Below are 19,379 nucleotides of genomic sequence, written 5' to 3' on the forward strand. Positions count from 1 at the left end.
AATCCAGATGGAAGGGACTGGCAGCCTGACTCCTTCACTCAGTCAGAATCCCGAAGCAACTCTTAGACCCACACAGATGATGTAACACCTAAATTGGAAAAGAAATTCACCGGAGATCTTCTGGATTCTGAGAGTAAGCCACGTGAGCTTTCTGCCAAGTTTTTTTTGCTGTCCCAGTTTTCAGAGCACTGGGTTTCTTGTCACTTCCACTGCACTGGGTTTTCTTCGCATTCAGCTTCCACCATGGCAGCTTTCACCAAGTTGGGCTACTGCTGTGTTTGGCCTCTGCCTTGAAGGGGCTGAACCAAGGTTGTTTCAACCAGGTTAAATCCAGGAAACAGCACCAGATGTGTCAGGGGAGTTTGCAATTTCCTCGGTTCTGTCTCTCCACAGCCAAGATTTGAAATGGCAGACCAGTGTTACAGATCGGTTACAGCAGAGTCTTCAGCAAGCAAAGGAAAGTACACCCTTGAGGCATGAGGGTGGGCTGATCCCAAAGGAGAGTAGATAGCTCTCTTTTTAAGAGTTTTGCGAAAAGAAGATGATATCTGGAGAGTGGTGAGCTGGACATAAAGAGGAATATTGTGGGAGATAATTAAAACAATTTGTATGCTGATGTGAATTGGAGAGTAGAGATGGGGGAGCGTAATGATGCAGGTGAGAGAAGGGATAATCGCAATGACATAGTCTCTGAGCTGGCTCAAGGATATGGGATCTAATGCCCATATGGAGGAGTTACACTTATATCCCTTACTTTTTTTTTTTTTTCCATTTATTTTTATTAGTTGGAGGCTAATTACTTTACAATATTGTAGTGGGTTTTGTCATACATTGACATGAATCAGCCATGGATTTACATGTATTCCCCATCCCGATTCCCCCCTCCCACCTCCCTCTCTACCCGATTCCTCTGGGACTTCCCAGTGCACTAGGCCCGAGCACTTGTCTCATGCATCCAACCTGGACTGGTGATCTGTTTCACACTTGATAATATACATGTTTCAATGCTATTCTCTCAGATCATCCCACCCTTGCCTTCTCCCTCACAGTCCAAAAGTCTGTTCTATACATCTGTGTCTCTTTTTCTGTCTTGCATATAGGGTTATCGTTACCATCTTTCTAAATGCCATATATATATATTAGTATACTGTATTGGTGTTTATCTTTCTGGCTTACTTCACTCTGTATAATGGGCTCCAGTTTCATTCATCTCATTAGAACTGATTCAAATGTATTCTTTTTAATGGCTGAGTAATATTCCATTGTGTATATGTACCATAGCTTTCTTATCCATTCGTCTGCTGATGGGCATCTAGTTTGCTTACATGTCCTGGCTATTATAAACAGTGCTGCAATGAACATTGGGGTGCACGTGTCTCTTTCAGATCTGGTTTCCTTTGTGTGTGTGCCCAGCAGTGGGATTGCTGGGTCATATGGCAGTTCTAATTCCAGTTTTTTAAGGAATCTCCACACTGTTCTCCATAGTGGCTGTACTAGTTTGCATTCCCACCAACAGTGTAAGAGGGTTCCCTTTTCTCCACACCCTCTCCAGCATTTATTGCTTGTAGACTTTTGGATAGCAGCCATCCTGACTGGCGTGTAATGGTACTTCGTTGTGGTTTTGATTTGCATTTCTCTGATAATGAGTGATGTTGAGCATCTTTTCATGTGTTTGTTAGCCATCTGTATGTCTTCTTTGGAGAAATGTCTGTTTAGTTCTTTGGCCCATTTTTTGATTGGGTCATTTATTTTTCTGGAATTGAGCTGCAGGAGTTGCTTGTATATTTTTGAGATTAATCCTTTGTCTTTTGCTTCATTTGCTATTATTTTCTCCCAATCTGAGGGCTGTCTTTTCACCTTGCTTATAGTTTCCTTTGTTGTGCAAAAGCTTTTAAGTTTCATTAGGTCCCATTTGTTTATTTTTGCTTTTATTTCCAATATTCTGGGAGGTGGGTCATAGAGGATCCTGCTGTGATTTATGTCAGAGAGTGTTTTGCTTATGTTCTCCTCTAGGAGTTGTAGAGTTTCTGGTCTTACATTTAGATCTTTAATCCATTTTGAGTTTATTTTTGTGTATGGTGTTAGAAGGTGTTCTAGTTTCATTCTTTTACAAGTGTTTGACCAGTTTTCCCAGCACCTCTTGTTAAAGAGGTTGTCTTTTTTCCATTGTATATTCTTGCCTCCTTTGTCGAAGATAAGGTGTCCATAGGTTCGTGGATTCATCTCTAGGCTTTCTATTCTGTTCCATTGATCTATATTTCTGACTTTGTGCCAGTACCATACTGTCTTGATGACTGTGGCTTTGTAGTAGAGTCTGAAGTCAGGCAGGTTGATTCCTCCAGTTCCATTCTTCTTTCTCAAGATTACTTTGGCTATTCAAGGTTTTTTGTATTTCCACACAAATTGTGAAATTATTTGTTCTAGATCTGTGAAAAATACCGTTGGTAGCTTGATAGGGATTGCATTGAGTCTATAGATGCTTTGGGTAGTATAGCCATTTTGACAATATTGATTCTTCCAATCCATGAACATGCTATATTTCTCCATCTGTTTGTGTCCTCTTTGATTTCTTCCATCAGTGTTTTATAGTTTTCTATGTATAGGTCATTTGTTTCTTTAGGTAGATATACTCCTAAGTATTTTATTCTTTTTGTTGCAATGGTGAATGGTATTGTTTCCTTAATTTCTCTTTCTGTTTTCTCATTGTTAGTGTATAGGAATGCAAGGGATTTCTGTGTGTTAATTTTATATCCTGCAACTTTACTATATTCGTTGATTAGCTCTAGTAATTTTCTGGTAGAGTCTTTAGGGTTTTCTATGTAGAGGATCATGTCATCTGCAAACAGCGAGAGTTTCACTTCTTTTCCTATGTGGATTCCTTTTACTTCTTTTTCTGCTCTGATTGCTGTGGCCAAAACTTCCAACACTATGTTGAATAGTAGTGGTGAGAGTGGGCACCCTTGTCTTGTTCCTGATTTCAGGGGAAATGCTTTCAATTTTTCACCATTGAGGGTAATGCTTGCTGTGGGTTTGTCATATATAGCTTTTATTATGTTGAGGTATGTTCCTTCTATTCCTGCTTTCTGGAGAGTTTTAATCATAATAGGATGTTGAATTTTGTCAAAGGCTTTTTCTGCATCTATTGAGATAATCATATGGTTTTTATCTTTCAATTTGAATAACCAACAAATCATAGAAGAAATCAAAAAAGAAATCAAAATATGCATAGAAATGAATGAAAATGAAAACACAACAACACAAAACCTATGGGACACTGTAAAAGCAGTGCTAAGGGGAAGGTTCATAGCATTACAGGCTTACCTCAGGAAACAAGAAAAAAGTCAAATAAATAACCTAACTCTACACTTAAAGCAACTAGTGAAGGAAGAAATGAAGAACCCCAGGGTTAGTAGAAGGAAAGAAATCTTAAAAATTAGGGCAGAAATAAATGCAAAAGAAACTAAAGAGACCATAGAAAATACCCCTTACTTTTAAAGGGAGTCAGAATATATGGCACACTTATATCCCTTACTTTTAAAGGGAGTCAGAATATATGGCACAGGTGAAAGTAGGCTGGCATATTTGAGGTCTATCAGGTAGGTATGTGTTTTTCCTGGGCTATGTACAGATACATTGCAAGTGCTGAGTAGGTGAAAAACTAGATTTAACCAGTATTGGAATATGTTTGGTAAGAATGAGGGAGGGAGATAGGATCTAAGGAACTGAGGATTGTTAGGGTCCTTTAATGGACCGGGACCTGATGGTCCAGAGTAGATGATAAGAAAATAAAAGAGAGAGTCAGAGGTAGGGGGAGAGAGAGAGAGAAAGACAGACAGACAGACAGACATGTGGACCCAAGCTCTGATGGAGCAAGGGTGCTTTATTAGCAGAAATGCAGGCTTATGTATTTTTAGTAAGATGACTACTCAGCTATTACACAGGATGAAATTTTATCAATAGCCACAATATGGATAGCCTAATACATACAAGGTCACTGACGCTGAAAAGAGTCACTGAAGGGGATTCATACATATCTCATCCTATGACATCAGCCCTGGGAACAGTGTGCTGTTTCACTTGTTCCTGGAATAGGAACTGATAAGGAACAGAGAATCCTTGAGGAATGGCAACATATTGGATTCCTTAAAGTCAAATGTCCCCTGACAGAGGATGTACGCAAAGAGGTCATGACAGTGACTGATCATGGAGTGTCAACTATTATCTCCCAGGGGCTCAAGGTGTATAGAGTGTCCCTTTCTGTTTTCTTCCATGACGTGACTCATGAGTAGTGAATCCAGGAGTCATGTCCTGGTACCTTGACTGCTGTGGGGGTAGAAAGTATTACAGGGTAGGAGCCCTTCCATGTGGGCTGGAGTTGAGCCTTGGGGGCCCATCTTTCCAGACTAATTAGGACTTGAGTCCCTGGAGCATATCTTTAGAATCTTTTGGGTCCTGGTTGACACCCCACAAGCATATATCCTGTTGGACTTGCCCAATGGCCATGGTATAAGACCAGAAGGTCTGAGCCTCTGGATCTGGGAAGAGGTCATTGACACAAACAAAAGGTCTCCCATATAGCATCTCATGAGGACTAAGACCAACCTGTTCCTTAGGGGCAATATGGGTGCAGAGGAGAGCTATTGGTAAAGCTTCCTTCCATCCCAGGGAGGTCTCCTAGGTTATCTTTTTATCACTGATTCTAAGTATTGGTTGGCTCTTTTTACTTTTCCTGAAGACTGAGGCTTCCAGGCACAATGGAGATAATAAGTAATGCCCAATGCTTTAGAGACCCCTTAGGTGACCTTAGAAGTCAATGATGTCCCATTGTCACTTTGTAATGACCTGGACAGACCAAAGCTTGGAATGATTTCATGGAGCAATTTTTTTTTACCACCTCCTCAGCCTTCTCAGCCCGGGTGGGAAAGCCTTCAATCCATCCTGTGAATGTATCTATCATGACTAATAGGTACTTATACCCTTGAGAAACTGGCATCTGGTGAAATCCATCTGCCAGTCCTCTCCTGGGTAGGCCCAAAGTCGTTGGACAGGCTGGGCTAGCTCCTTGGGAGTTGTTTAATTGGCAAGTGGGACAAGAGGAGACCATTTATAGTCATTTGGAGGCCTGTTCCTCTGAAGGATCTTTCAAGTAATCCTTGGAAGGCCTTTTCCCCTAAATGAATGGTGGCATGTAAGGAGTTAACCAACTTCCATTGGAGGTTCCCAGGCAGAAAAAGGAGTCCTTCCTTTTGGAACCATCCCATGTGATCTTCTTGAAAGCCCTTGCTTACTCTTAGCTTTAACAATCTCACCTTCAGTACATGAAGGAATTTCTGGCAAATTAGTCTGTGGAACTAAGGTGGCAACCTCTATTAGGTCCTTGTTCTGTAATGCTGCTCTCTTGGCTGCCTGATCAGCAGCTTGGTTCCCTCATGCCACTTCCATGCTCCCTTTTAGGTGTTCTTTACAGTGGGAGACTGAAACCTCAGTGGGCAGATGAACTGCCTCAAGAGGCTAAGGATTTGATCACCATATTTGATTAGCAACCCTCGGGTGGTCGAGTGACCTCTTTGTTTCCAAATAGCAGCATGTGCAGGTAGCACCAGAAAAGGCATACTTGGAGTCAGCGTAAAATGGCTACTCTTTTTCCTTTTCCCAGCTCTAAAGCTCTAGTCAGGGCTTTGAGCTCAGCAATTCAGCTAATTGGGCTGAAGTACCTGGTGACAAAGGTTTACCCTCTATGGTCTCAAAATTAGAGACTACTGCATATCTGGCTTTTCTTTTCCCGTCCAAGACAAAGCTGCTTCCATCAGTGTACTCGATTTCCTCAGGATTTGTCAGAGGATCTTCTGACAATCTCTCTCAGGGTTTTGTCCAGTGGTCCAAGGTTTCTAGACAAGAGTGAAAGGGGAGAGAGCCCTTTGGGGTAGGCAGGAGGTTGGCTGGGTTAAAAACCCCACAAGGGGATGTAGTGAAGCCTGGATTTTCCATCAGCAGTACTTGATATCTGAGGATCCTTTGATCAGACATCCATAAATGGCCTCTCCCATTCAGGAGCTGTTTCACTTGGTGACTAATAAAAATAGTTTGCCCCCAAGAGAGAGTTTTAAAGCATCTTCTATCAGGACTGCAATAGCTGCACGATTTCAAAAGCAGGAAAGATCGCTTCCCAGTAAGGGAGTAGGACACTCAGGGACCACCAGAAACTGGTGGGAAAATATTTGTCCATCCCAGCAACAAAGAAGTACTTGGGTGAATCTTTTGTAATTGTTTTTCCAGTAGCACCCAAAATGGTACAAGTTTGGGAGGAGAAGGCTCTGGAGTAGGAGGTCAGGACAGAGCAGGTAGCCCCTGTGTCAACCAAGAGATTCTTGAACCTACCTGCCACATCCAATTGTACCCTTGGCTCCAGCCCCGTGATGGTTATCTGTGACAGGCGGGCTGGCTGGAGTGGGCCGCTTCAGTCCTATTGAACCATCGTGAGGGAAGGCTTGGTGCTTAACCTTGAGGCTCTTGGGTCCCGAAGGCAGAGTGCCACCCAATGTCCCAACTGGTGGCATTTGTAGCAAGCTATTTTAGGAGACTTGTCATGGTTTGGACACTCTTTGCCCAATACCCCGCCTGTCTACAGATTAGGCATTTGCCTGGTGCCTTGTCCTTCAAGGACTCGGGGTTTGCCACAGGGCGGCCAGCATTTGGAGGGCGGCCAGCATCTGGGCATGCCTTGTCTCTTCCCTTTTCTCCTTTTCCTGGGCCTTGGCCTCCCTCTCCTGTTCTCTGTTATAAAAGGTATGGGTGGCTGTCTGGAGCATCTCATCTAAAGAGGCAGTAGGGTCCTGCTGCTGTAGCTGTTGTAAATTTATCCTGATGTCTGATGCACACTGGGCAGGAATTTCTCCTTTAAAATCACCTGTCCCTCATAAAAGTCTAAGTCCAGATTGGCAAACTTTTGGAGGGCCTCTTTTAGCCTTTCTAGAAAGGAAATGGGGTTCTTTTTGGGCTCCTGAGTTATTGCTGAAACTGGGCACAGTCCTACAAGTATAAGCTTCCTTCTATTTCCATGGGTTGACTTCCTTAGAGGTGAGTCTTTCTGAAGCTTATCCTACCCAATACTGTTGCAACCTGAGAGCCAGATGGCCCTAGGTCAGTGTACAGATCCCCAGCCAAGCTGAGGCATGACAGTCAGCTGGAGATTGAATCCCCAGGCAGGTCGATTCATGTCGGCCTCCCAAAAATTGGGTCCCTGGTCAGGTCAAGATATGTCAACCTCCTGGGACCCCTGGACTGGCAGATCCCCAAGCAGGTTGAAGTGTGACAATCTTTCAAGGACCAGATCCCTAGGCAGGTCAAGGCAGGTCGACTTCCTAGGACCCCTGGACTGGAGTTGGGCATCCTCAAGGTCTTCAGCATGACCAGTGCTGGGTAGGATTAAGGGGTTGTAATCTTTAACTCATTGCCAGTTTGTTCACCACATATAGGAATAGATATGATGTAAAGCAAGCCTGTGTAAAGCCTGTGTAAAGCTGGATCCAAGCCTGTGCCCTGAGACTGGGAACCTGGTGAAACAGCCATAAGCCTTATCCTCTCACTGCTCCAAGGGAATGTAAATCAGTGATTTCCTCCCCCAGTCCTTCATAAGAGCAGGTTAGGGTGTCTCCAATGGTAAACATTTCATTATCATAGATCCATTTTAGGTAATAACAGAAGTAGTGACAAAGGAGTAAGTTATGTGACCCCATTAGGGGCATTAAGAATATTTTAATAAGTGGGGTGAAGCAATACTGCCTACAGGGGGGCAGGGTCCTCATTGTAGGAGTTAGTAATTGGCTTGAAAACAAATTGATAAGAGGCAACAGACCAGATGTTCCATAAAAGCGGAGTGGAGATTTGATGGAGGGATATGTTTGTAACTTTAGGAGAAGGGTGGTAAGGGTTTGGGCCCAAATGGCCTGCAGGGCTAACTCCCATAGTGGCCAATAGTATCCCTGGAAGCCCAATTGCCTTTGAAGGGATGCCAATAGATGGACTTCTAGCAGGCATTGTGTGCCTGTCTCCCACCCTAGTGGGTTCACTGAGAGATGCTGATGTTGCACATGTTGTAGGAAACAGGGAAGATGAAGGCCTGAATATCTAGAGGGATTGGATATTATACAGTATTTCCCTCCCAAGGGCCAGCTCTTTTCTGGTTGTCCCTCTGGAAGATTGTAGAGGCAACACTGGGGACCCCGACAGGGCTCAGGAAAAGAGAATGAAACAGGAGGAAAGGGAGCAGAGCACAGCTTCTGAAAGAATGATGTAGCCCAAGGGCATAACATAAACTAATTAAAATCATATGGATCCAAGATGACAAGCCAAATTCAACTAAACCCTGATCCACAATCTGCAAACTAAATGACACACCCAGAGGTGGCAGGACAGTTCCAAGGCACTGTCAAAAGATGGAAGAGTGGGTGGTTCCCCAATGGTTGGGATGATCCTCCTACTCATTAGAATATGAATTCACCCAGCTCACAGAAACTAGCCACATCACATTCCATGGCCTCAGCACTTGCCCTCTGCAATGGCCCACACCTTGCAGAGTGTGCTTCTCTCTGAATCCTAACAAATCCACCTCTTACCTATTGCTGTGTCTCTAACTGAATTTTTGCAATGAGACATCAGAGCCTGAGCTTCATTAGGACCTGAAGCCAGGCATCACGGGTTTTGGCTGGGCTCAAGTCCCAGGAGAGAAGAGCTGAGGGACAGGAGGAAAAAGCAGTGGGGGAAAACATGCCAAGGAATCCCCTTCATAACCTGCTGGAAAATCTGCTAAATACTTGACCTGTGCTAACAATTTTCATTGGCCTGATCCATGGCACAAAGAAGATTAAGGACAGAAGAACCCCCACCAGGTTGGGTAACAGCCACTAGAGCACAGAGGATAGTCTTCAGGACACACTAGGGAGTAGCCTCTCCAGAGTCCCTCAATTGCATCTACTGATGCTTGCCTGTTCACAGGGGATTCAAGAAAACAAGAAAGGAAAAAAAAAAAAAAGAAAACAAGAAAGGAAGACTGTAAAGGAATTAAGATTTTGTTAGGCATATGTCCTTCCAGCCATAGGACTGAGGACCTCCTACCTTAACTGGAGGTCTTCTGGAATCTGAGACTGAGCCACATGAGCTTTCTGCTGATTTCCTTTTTCGCTGTCCCATTTCTAGTATGCTGGGCTTCTTGTCACTTCCCCTGTGCTGGGTTTTCTTCACATTCAGCTTCCACTGCGGGAGTTTTCGCTGAATTGGGCTCCTGCTGTGCTTGGCCTCCTCCTTGTGAAGGCCATGACAAGGCTGTTTCAGCCAGGTTAAATTCAAGTCATGGCACCATATATATCGGGGGAGTGTGTAATTTCCTCGGTTCTGTCTTGTCACAACAAAAATTTGAAGTAACATACCAGTGTTACAGCTCCGTGTTACAGCTCAGTTTTATTTAGAAGATAAAGGAAATGGCATGAGGACATGTTGACCCAAAAGACACAAAGAAAAGAGAGAGACCCCTGGCCCTTTGGCTCCTGTTTTTATATGTTTTTTTCCTCCCCTTGGGCCTGTCCTATGTAAATTGGTCTATCAAGGAGAGCTGTTTGTTTTACCTGAGGTCCTCACTCCAGTCCTTGGACCTTCCTTTGTTCTATTTTTGTGGGCTTTTCCCTTCCTTATCTTTTGGCCACCACCATTTTGAACTCCTTTTTCCTATTCTAACTACCTAACACAAAGAAATAGGAAAGTGTGATTTATAGGAAAAATAGCAAGTAATAGAAACTTCCTGTGAGAGTACCCAAATGGACTCAGCAGAAAAAGACTGCAGGAAAGCTATTAAATATATGTTCAGAAAACTAAAAGGAACCATGCTTTAAAGGCTAAAAAGTCAAGATGATGGTGTCTTACCAAATAAGCTAAGCTAAGTCACTTCAGTCATGTCTGACTCTGTGCGACCCCATAGACGTCAGCCTACCAGGCTCCCCCGTCCCTGGGATTCTCCAGGTAAGAACACTGGAATGGGTTGCCATTTCCTTCTCCAATGCATGAAAGAGAAAAGTGAAAGTGAGGTTGCTCAGTCATGTCTGACTCTTAGCGACCCCATGGACCGCAGCCTACCAGGCTCCTCCATCTATGGGATTTTCCAGGCAAGTGTACTGGAGTGGGGTGCCATTGCCTTCTCTGGTAGAGAGTATCAATAAAGAGATAGAAATCATAAACTCATGCAAGTTCTGGAGGTGAAGAATACAGTAACTGAAAAAAAATTGACTAGAAGAACTCAGTAGTAGATTTCAACAAGCATTAAAAAACAAAAAACAAGCAAACAAAAAAAAACCAGTGCACTTAAAGATAAATTGATACAGATTATGCCATCTGAAGAACAAAAAGGAAAAAAAATGGAAATGAAGTCTTAGAGAAATGAGGGACACCATTAAGTATGTGTATATCTGTTTAATGAAAGTACCTTAAAGAGAGAAGAGAAAGGAGCAGAAAAAATAATCAATGAATTAATGATTGAGAGCTTCCTTGGTGGCTCAGTGGTAAAGAAGTCACCTTGCAATGCAAGGGACACCAGGAAGATCCCATATGCCATGGAGCAACCAAGTCAGTGAGCCATAACTATTGAGCCAATGTTCTAAGTCTGCAAGCCGCAACTACTGAAGCCCATGTACCTAAAGCCCTGGCTCCACAACAAAAGAAGCCACCTCAGTGAGAAGACTGTGCACCGCAACTAGAGAGTTGCCCCTGCTCGCTGCAACTACAGAAAAACACATGCAGCAACAAACACCCAGCGCAGCCAAAAGATAAGTATAAATAAAATTTTAAAGAAGATTTAGTGTTTGAAAACTTCCCAAATTCGTGAAGTGTTGATTTACACATCCAAAAACTCAATAAATTCTAAGTGGGATAAATATAGAGGCACACAATGTATCATAAATGTAAAAATCCAAAAATAGAAATTTTGAAAGCATAAGAGAAAAATGAGTGATTATATGAAGTGGAACTCCAATTAGTTTGATCACTGAATTCGCATAAGAAACAAGATACCACAAGGCAGTGGGATCATATTTTGAAAGTACTGAAAGAAAGAAAGTGACTATTAGGACATATATACAGCAAAACTTTCTTTCATAAAAGGATGGTTTTTTAAAGAAAATAAACACGTGGCTAAAAAATACATGAAAAGACTCAACATTATTATCTATTAGGAAATGCAAATCAAAACCATCAGGTGCCACACCTTATAAACTAAAATGGCTAAAATAAAAGAGACAAAATAACAGATTTTTGAAGGGATGTAGAAAGTTGGAACCCTCTGATACTGCTGGTAGGAATATAAAATGGTGCAACCACTTTGGAAAACAGCCTGGAAATTTCTCAAAAGGTTAATCATAAAGTTACCATATGACCTAGGAAATCCACTCCCAGGTAGATAGTCGAGAGAAGTGAAAGCATTATGTCCATGCAAAAACCTGTACCTGAATATTCATGCTGACATTTGTAAGAGCAAAAAAGAGAAACAACCTAAATGTCCATCAACTAGTGAATGAATTTTTAAAATGTGGTATATTTATATAATGCAATATTATTTAGCAATATAAAGGAATGAAATACTGGTACATACTACAACATGGACAAGCCTTGAAAACATTCTGTTAAGTGAAAGAAATGACACAAAAGGCCATGTATGAGTGATATTTTGTTTGAGTCCATCTATATGAAAGTTCCAGTGGCAACTCCATTGAGACAAAAAGCAGATTAGTGGTGGCCAGGGTCTGAGATGGGATGAAGGATGAAATGGGGAGTGACTGCTGATGGGCACAGAGTTTCATTTAGAAAGTGTTCTAAAACTGAGTGTAGTGATAGTACCACAACCCTGTGAATATGTTAAAACCATTGATATGTACACTTTCAGTAAGTGAATTGTATATATGTGAATTATATTTCAATAAAACTTTTTTGAAACATAGTGGTTAAAAATAACAACAGCAATGGCTGCTCATAATGTGTGCATAGTTTTCATCTGTGTCTGATAGCAGCATCTGTCTGTGTTTTGCATTCAGATCTTGCTATCCACACAAACATCATGCAGCCAAAGAGTAAGTTGGGATCATAGTACTGGTCTAGTGTTGTCTCTTTTGACTTTATCTACCACTGGCCAGCCTCCAAATTCCCACACAAGAACTTTGGCACTAGAAATACTGTCACATGTTAGAATTTAATGTAAGATACCTATAGTAACTCACTGCATTTTTTTTTTTTTAAAGAAAAAAAAAACAACAGCAACACTCAAAATGTCTGTTTTTTGTTTTTTTTTTTTAATGTCTGGTTTCTTAAATTAACTGCCAATACCATATCTCCTTCATTCCCCTCGGACTGGATCCTGTGGGGATGACTTCTCAGCATCATCACTTGTCAACACATTCAAAGAACAGTGTGAACTAAAACTAACTTCTGGCTATCTTTTCATCCCTCACATTGTCAAACATGTTCTTCAAGCTTTCTCAAAATAGTAGTAATACTATGATGATCTTTAGTAACCATTAGTGTAATATTAAAATTAAATTCTTTGATTGTGCCTCCTAGAAATTTAGACCAGCTATTACAAGTCTCTTTTTTAAGGGAAAATAAAGTCTTCTTATAAAACACATGCAGGGCACTGTATTTTAATACTTTTGAAAGCTATTGTTAGGTATTTTGGAGAAACTAGGAAAAACATAAGACTGAATATCAAAAGGCATGCTTTCCAAACCAGTTTCTGTTCCTTGCTAGAACAGAGTGGAGCAGTCACTCTTCATTTTATATGCATTTGTCAAAATTGAGGCCTTTTTGATCATTTGTAATTATAAAAGTTGCAAAGCTTATGATGAAAGTATATTGAAAGATATATGTGAAAGCAAATGTCTGTCTATTCAATACTAGATAAAAACAAATGTGGCAAAGAGTGGCATATTTTTATGTGTGACCTTATTAACCAAGAACGGGAGATCACTCTTGGGGCTCCCGAAAGTCAAAGATCTGGGCAGAGTTTGCCCAGAGGGCACTGTATGGTGCTGCCCTTCCCCTGGAACCAATGTACCTGGTATGGTTGCACTGCAAGGAGTGAACAGCTGGTGCTCCCCCTGAGAGAGAGGCTGAGCTTTCCTGATAGATGTTTTTTTAAAAAAAGTCTAATGTTTGTTAGCCCTAAGAAGGTGAACAACAATGATTATCCTCCAGCCCCATCCTCAGAAGCTAAAAACTGTGGCCAAAGCCATTCCAGAAAACATCAAAATATAGCACATTTGGGGTCCTGCCTCCCAGATATAGGAAACCTCGTTACATTTCTGCCTTCAAATATATGTGTGACTTAGGAGTGGGTCCCTTCTCCTCTGACCTTAGATTTCCTCCTCCAAAAATAAGAGTGAAGGTAAAGACCACCTCATCCACTACTAATATCCTATAATTTTATTCAGGCTTTAACATCTTTAATCCCTAATATTTCCTCATGAAGTCCTTGCAATAATCTTTTAGTCATTTAGTCATTTTTATTTATCTCTTTTGGATTTACTTCAACTAATTCATTCTAGAGAGCCATTGCTCCAAAAGGCTAAAGGGGCCCTATATGAAAAGGCATTTTTTTCTCTGTTAACATCTATGAAGACTCATACTAAATGACACAAAATGTGACCTATACAAATAGGTCAAAAATAACTCATTCCATTTTCCAAGTAAGATTACAAAAATATCCGCAGGAGGATTAGCAGTAAATTTTTGCCAAATTAATATCTAATTCCCACACTTACATAAGAACATATTTTTTTCTGAGTAGAGCCCTATATTTTTGCTTTGAGTTAGGTTGTTATAAAGTGAGGATTTAAATTTTGTGTGTGTATCTCATATTTATCTTCTGGGAAGCACTCTTTCTGCAAATTCAGCTTTAATTTCCTATCAGCAACTGACAGGAAATGTTTCCTCTCCGTTTCTGACTTCTTATAGTCCGATTCTGTTGTATCTTAGTTCTTGAGATGAACTTGTCTGAAGTAAAAATTTCTGGACTGTGTCTGTACTTATGTACCCAAACCATGTGTGTTGTTGTTGTTTAGTTGCTAAGTCATGTCTGACTCTTTTGTGAATCCATGGACTGTAGCTTTCCAGGCTTCTCTGTTCTTGGTTTTCCCAGGCAAGAATACTGGAGTGGGTTGCCATTTCCTCCGCCAAGGGATCTTCCTGACCCAAGGATCAAACTCACGTCTCCTGCATTGGCAGGCAGATCCTTTACTACTGAGCCACCAGGGAAGCCCCAAACCATGTGTAGGCAAGTGCTGAAAAAGAGATATACAGGAAACTAAAATTTGTTAAGTACCTACTAAGTGTCAAGTACATACATTTTATCATTTAATCTATATGATATCTCTATGAGGAATCTTGTCATCTCTATTTTACAGATAAGGAAATTGAAGCATGTTTAAGTTAGGTTACTTGCCCAAGACCCTATGCCTTGGCAAAAGAGCCAGGTTTAAACATAGGTCTGTCTGACTGCTGTACACCTTGCTGATTCTAAGTCCAACTCTTTGCGACCCCATGAACTGCGCCACGCCAGGCTTCCCTGTCCTTTGCTATCTCCCTGAGTTTGCTCAAGCTCATGTCCGTTGAGTGAATGATGTCATCCAACAATCTCATCCTCTGTAGACCCCTTCTCCTCTTGCCCTCAATCTTTCCCAGTATCAAGGTCTTTTCTAATGAGTTAGCTTTTCACATCAGGTGGCCAAAGTATTGGAGCTTCGGCTTCAGCATCAGTCCTGCCAATGAATACTCAGGGTTGATTGTCTTTAGGATTGATGGGTTTGATCTCCTTGCAGTCCAAGGGACTCTCAAGAGTCTTCTCCAACACCACAGTTCAAAAGCATCAGTTTTTTGGCCCTCAGCCATCTTTATGGTCCAACTCTCACATCCATACAGGACTACTGGAAAATCCATAGCTTTGACCAGAAGGACCTTCGTCGGCAAAGTGATGTCTCTGCTTTTTAATACACTATCTAGGTTTATCATAGCTTCTTTTCCAAGGAGCAAACGTCTTTTAATTTGATGGCTACAGTTACCATCTGCAGTGATTTTGGAGACCAAGAAAATGAGATTTGTCACTGTTTCCACTTTTTCCCCATCTATTTGCCATGAAGTGATGGGACCAGATGCCATGATCTTAGTTTTCTGAATGTTGAGTTTTAAGCCAGCTTTTTCACTATTGTCTTTCACACTCATCAAGAGGCTCTTTAGTTCCTCCTCACTTTCTACCATTAATGTGGTATCAGTTGCATATCTGAGGTTGTTGATATTTCTCCCAGCAACCTTGATTCCAGCTTATGCTTCATCAAGCCCAGCATTTCACATGATGTACTTTGCATAAAGGGGCTTCCCTGACAACTCAACTGGTAAAGAATCCGCTTGCAATGCAGGAGATCCTGGTTAGACTCCTGGGTCAGGAAGATCTGCTGGAGAAGGAATAGGCTGCCACTCCATCATTCTTAGGCTTCCCTTGTGGCTCAGCTGGTAAAGAATCTGCTTGCAATGTGGGATACCTGGGTTCAGTCCCTGGGTTGTGAGGATCCCCTGGAGAAGGGAAAGGCTACCCACTCCAGCCTAGCATTTTGAATGATGTACTCTGCATATAAGTTAAATAAGCAAGGTGACAATATACAGCCTTGACAACTCCTTTCTCAATTTGGAACCAGTCCGTTGTTTCATGTCTGATTCTAACTGTTGCTTCTTGACCTGTATACAGGTTTCTCAGGAGGCAAGTAAGGTGGTCTGGTATTCTCATCTCTTTAAGAATTTTCCACAGTTTGTTGCGATTCACACAGTCAAAGGCTTTAGCATAGTCAGTGAAGGAGATGTTTGTTTGGAATTCTCTTGCTTTTTCTGTAATCCAGTGGGTATTGGAAATTTGATCTCTGGTTCCTCTGCCTTTTCTAAATCCAGCTTCTACATCTAGAAGTTCTCAGTTCATGTATCATTGAAACCTAGTTTGAAGGATTTTTAGCATTACCTTGCTAGTATGTGAAATGAGGGCAATTGTGTGGTAGTTTGAACCTTCTTCAGCATTGCCCTTCTTTGAGATTGGGATGAAAACTGACCTTTTCCAGTCCTGTGGCCACTGCTGAGTTTTCCAAATTTGCTGGCACATTGAGAGCAGCACTTTCAGAGCATCATCTTTTAGGATTTGAAATAGCTCAGCTGGAATCCCATTACCTGCACTATCTTTGTTCATAGTAATACTTCCTAAGGCCCACTTGACTTCACATTCCAGGATATCTGACTCTAGGTGAGTGACCACACCAAATGGTTATCTGGGTCATTAAGAACTATATCGTATAGTTCTCTGTGTTTTTGCCACCTCTTCTTAATCTCTTCTGCTTCTGTTAGGTCCTTGCCATTTCTTCCATGGGTCCTTTAATGTGCCCATCTTTGCATGAAAAGTTCCCTTGGTATCTCTAATTTTCTTAAAGAGATCTCTAGTCTTTCCCATTCTACTGTTTTCATCTATTTCTTTGCATTGTTCACTTAAGAAGGCTTTCTTATGTCTCCTTGCTATTCTCTCGAACTCTGCGTTCAGTTGGGTATATATTTTCCTTTATCCTTTGCCTTTCACTTCTCTTCTTTTCTCAGCTATTTGTAAGACCTCCTCAGACAATCACTTTGCCTTCTTCCATTTCTTTTTCTTGGGGATGGTTTTAGTCACTACTTCCTATACAATTTTATAAACCTCTGTCCACAGTTCTTCAGGCATTCTGTCTACCAGACTTAGTCCCTTGAATCTATCTGTCACCTCTACTGTATGACATAAGGGATTTGATTTAGGTCATACCTCAGTGGCCTCGTGGTTTTCCCTACTTTCTTCAATATAAGTCTGAATTTTGCAGTAAGGAGCTCATCGTCTGAGCCACAGTCAGCTCCTGGTCTTGTTTTTGCTGATTGTATACAGCTTCTCCATCTTTGGCTACAAAGAATAGAATCAATCTGATTTTGGTATTGACCATCTGGTGATGTCCATGTGTAGGGTCATCTCTTGTGTTGTTGGAAGAGGGTGTTTGCTATAACTAGTGTGTTCTCTTGGCAAAACTCTGTTAGCCTTTGACCTGCTTCATTTTGTACTCCAAGGCAAAACTTGCCTGTTACTCCAGGTATCTCTTGACTTCCTAATTTTGCATTCCAGTCCCCTGTGATGAAAAGGACATATTTCTTTGGTGTTAGTTCTAGGAGGTCTTGTGATTCTTTGTAGAATCGTTCTACTTCAGCTTCAACATTAGTGATTGGGACATAGATTTGTATTCAGCGGGCGTCAGCGGCCATGGGATCCAGGAGCGGCTCTGGGAGCTTGTCCCGTGACTCCGGCAGGGGCCCGGTGGCTCACAGGATTGACAGCGGCTGCCTTCTCACCCCTGCTCCTGGCTGAGCCGTGCGTTCTGGGCCTCCGTGTGATTTGGCTCCGGTGTCTGCATCCCCAGATGCTCGGGGCACCGGCAGGGGTGTGGCTGCTTGGTGCTGGCAGGCTCAGGGGGCAGCTGAGGGCCAGCTGGATGGCGGCAATTTTCTGGAAGAGAAACAATAGCTCAGCACGGTGTCCCAGTACAACCAAGAGGCCAGACAATGGAACCACTTCCGAGACGATGATTATTTCTGCACTTGGAGTCCAGGAAAGACTTCTATCAGGCTAAAGGATGAAATGTAGTCGCTACAAAGTGTGCATCGTTCAAGGTTCTCAGACCGCGGTCTGCGTTGATCATTGGAGGCTCAGGCACAGTATGAAAGATTTGGGAGTTGGGCATAAGCCCTGGAAGGGGCCCCCTCCATTCACCTGCAGGCAGTGCCATGGGCTGTCTACCAGACCTGTCTGTGGTTCAGATGGACAAACATACTCTTCTTAGTGCAAACTAGAATACCAAGCATGTGTCTTAGGAAAACAGATCTCAGTAAGTGTGAAGGTCATTGCCCATGTCCCTCAGATACAACCATGAGCTCAAGCAGGAATATGAAGAGAGAGTCCACTTATAAGGGCAGCCAATGTAGAGGAGAGGCCTGTGTGCCCTCTGCTTCTGGGTGCCATCAAACATCTCCTCCAGCCTTTCTCGAATCCCCTTCCGGGGGGACTCTAGCAGGGCCTATGCCTTGGCTCCCTGGCAGCAGCTTGACTGAAATTCAATGGCCGGTGAAGGTTTATACACTCAAGGAGGACCAGCAGTAGGAGAACCAGGGCTCCAGGCATGTCATCCAGCTATGTGGAGCTACTGAAGGGCCTGTCCTCCTAAGCAGGGTTTGACAAAATGTGGTCCACTGGAGAAGGGAATGGCAAACCACTCCAGTATTCTTGCCTGGAGAACTCCAGAAATAGTATGAAAAGGCAAAAAAAAAAAAAAAATTGATACCAGAAGATGAGCCACCCAGGGAGGAAGGTGTCCAATATGCTACTGGAGAAGAGCTGAGAAATAGCTCCAGAAGGAATATAGAAGCTGAGCCAAAGTGGAAATGACGCCAAGTTATGGTTGTGAAAGTAAAGTCCGATGCTGTAAAGAACAATATTACATAAGAACCTGGAATGTTAGGTCCATGAATCAAGGTTAATTAGATGTGGTCAAACAGGAGACCGCAAGAGTGAACATCGACATTTTAGGAATCAGTGAACTAAAATGGACAGGAATGGGCGAATTTAATTCACATGACCATTATATCTACTACTGTGGACAAGAATCTCTTAGAAGGAATGGAGTCAACAAGAGTCCAAAATGCAGTACTTGGGTGCTTGATTCTACTTGTGTGTTAACAGTCCCATAAAAACTTTAATATTAAATCACCCAGTTATTAGTCAGTGCCTAGTCAGAAAAACAGAAGTGCTCTAGGCAGTTCAGACAAAGGGAATAAAATCCAAAGAGGCCAAAATGGGCATATGATGGTACCCAGAGCTCACAAGAGTTGTAGTACTGAGGCTATGCTATTGGGACCCCTCTGTATTTGTTGATACTTCTAGGAGCTGAGAATTTGCACTCTTACTGAAGCTGAAAGAACGTGGAAGCCCACAGTGCCACTGGTGTTACTGGGGTAGCCAGAGCTTCTGGAGCTTATGGTTGCCTGTTGCCACTGATCCAAATGCAGAAAATGGTAAAGACACCTTCTCTCTTCTCTTGCCTAGTCTTTCTTTAGGCCTGCGTTTGGTGGAATCTCACTGGAAACTACCTGGCAAGGAAACCTAGAAAATCTGGTTTGCAGATTTCCAGCACCCTGCAATATAAAGAATGCTAAAAGACATGAATGAAACTAAAAATCAGCTCTCCCAAGGAGTGATATCGTAATATTGACTTGACCATCTCCTTACTTTTAGAGGCCTCTTTTCTTGTAAA

At 42.2% G+C, this 19,379-nt stretch overlaps 1 non-coding gene and 1 pseudogene across 1 annotated transcript; both read left to right on the forward strand.

The window, feature by feature from the left end:
- Positions 1-635: 635 nt before the first annotated feature.
- On the forward strand, positions 636-18,229 carry LOC122685902 (annotated as a pseudogene).
- Positions 12,007-12,191, forward strand: LOC122686359. The gene has a single exon (XR_006338727.1). It is a non-coding gene; the product is annotated as a small nucleolar RNA SNORA23 (small nucleolar RNA).
- Positions 18,230-19,379: the final 1,150 nt, after the last annotated feature.

The sequence above is a fragment of the Cervus elaphus genome, chromosome 29 (assembly GCF_910594005.1).
Source record: "Cervus elaphus chromosome 29, mCerEla1.1, whole genome shotgun sequence".
Taxonomy (NCBI): Eukaryota; Metazoa; Chordata; class Mammalia; order Artiodactyla; family Cervidae; genus Cervus; species Cervus elaphus.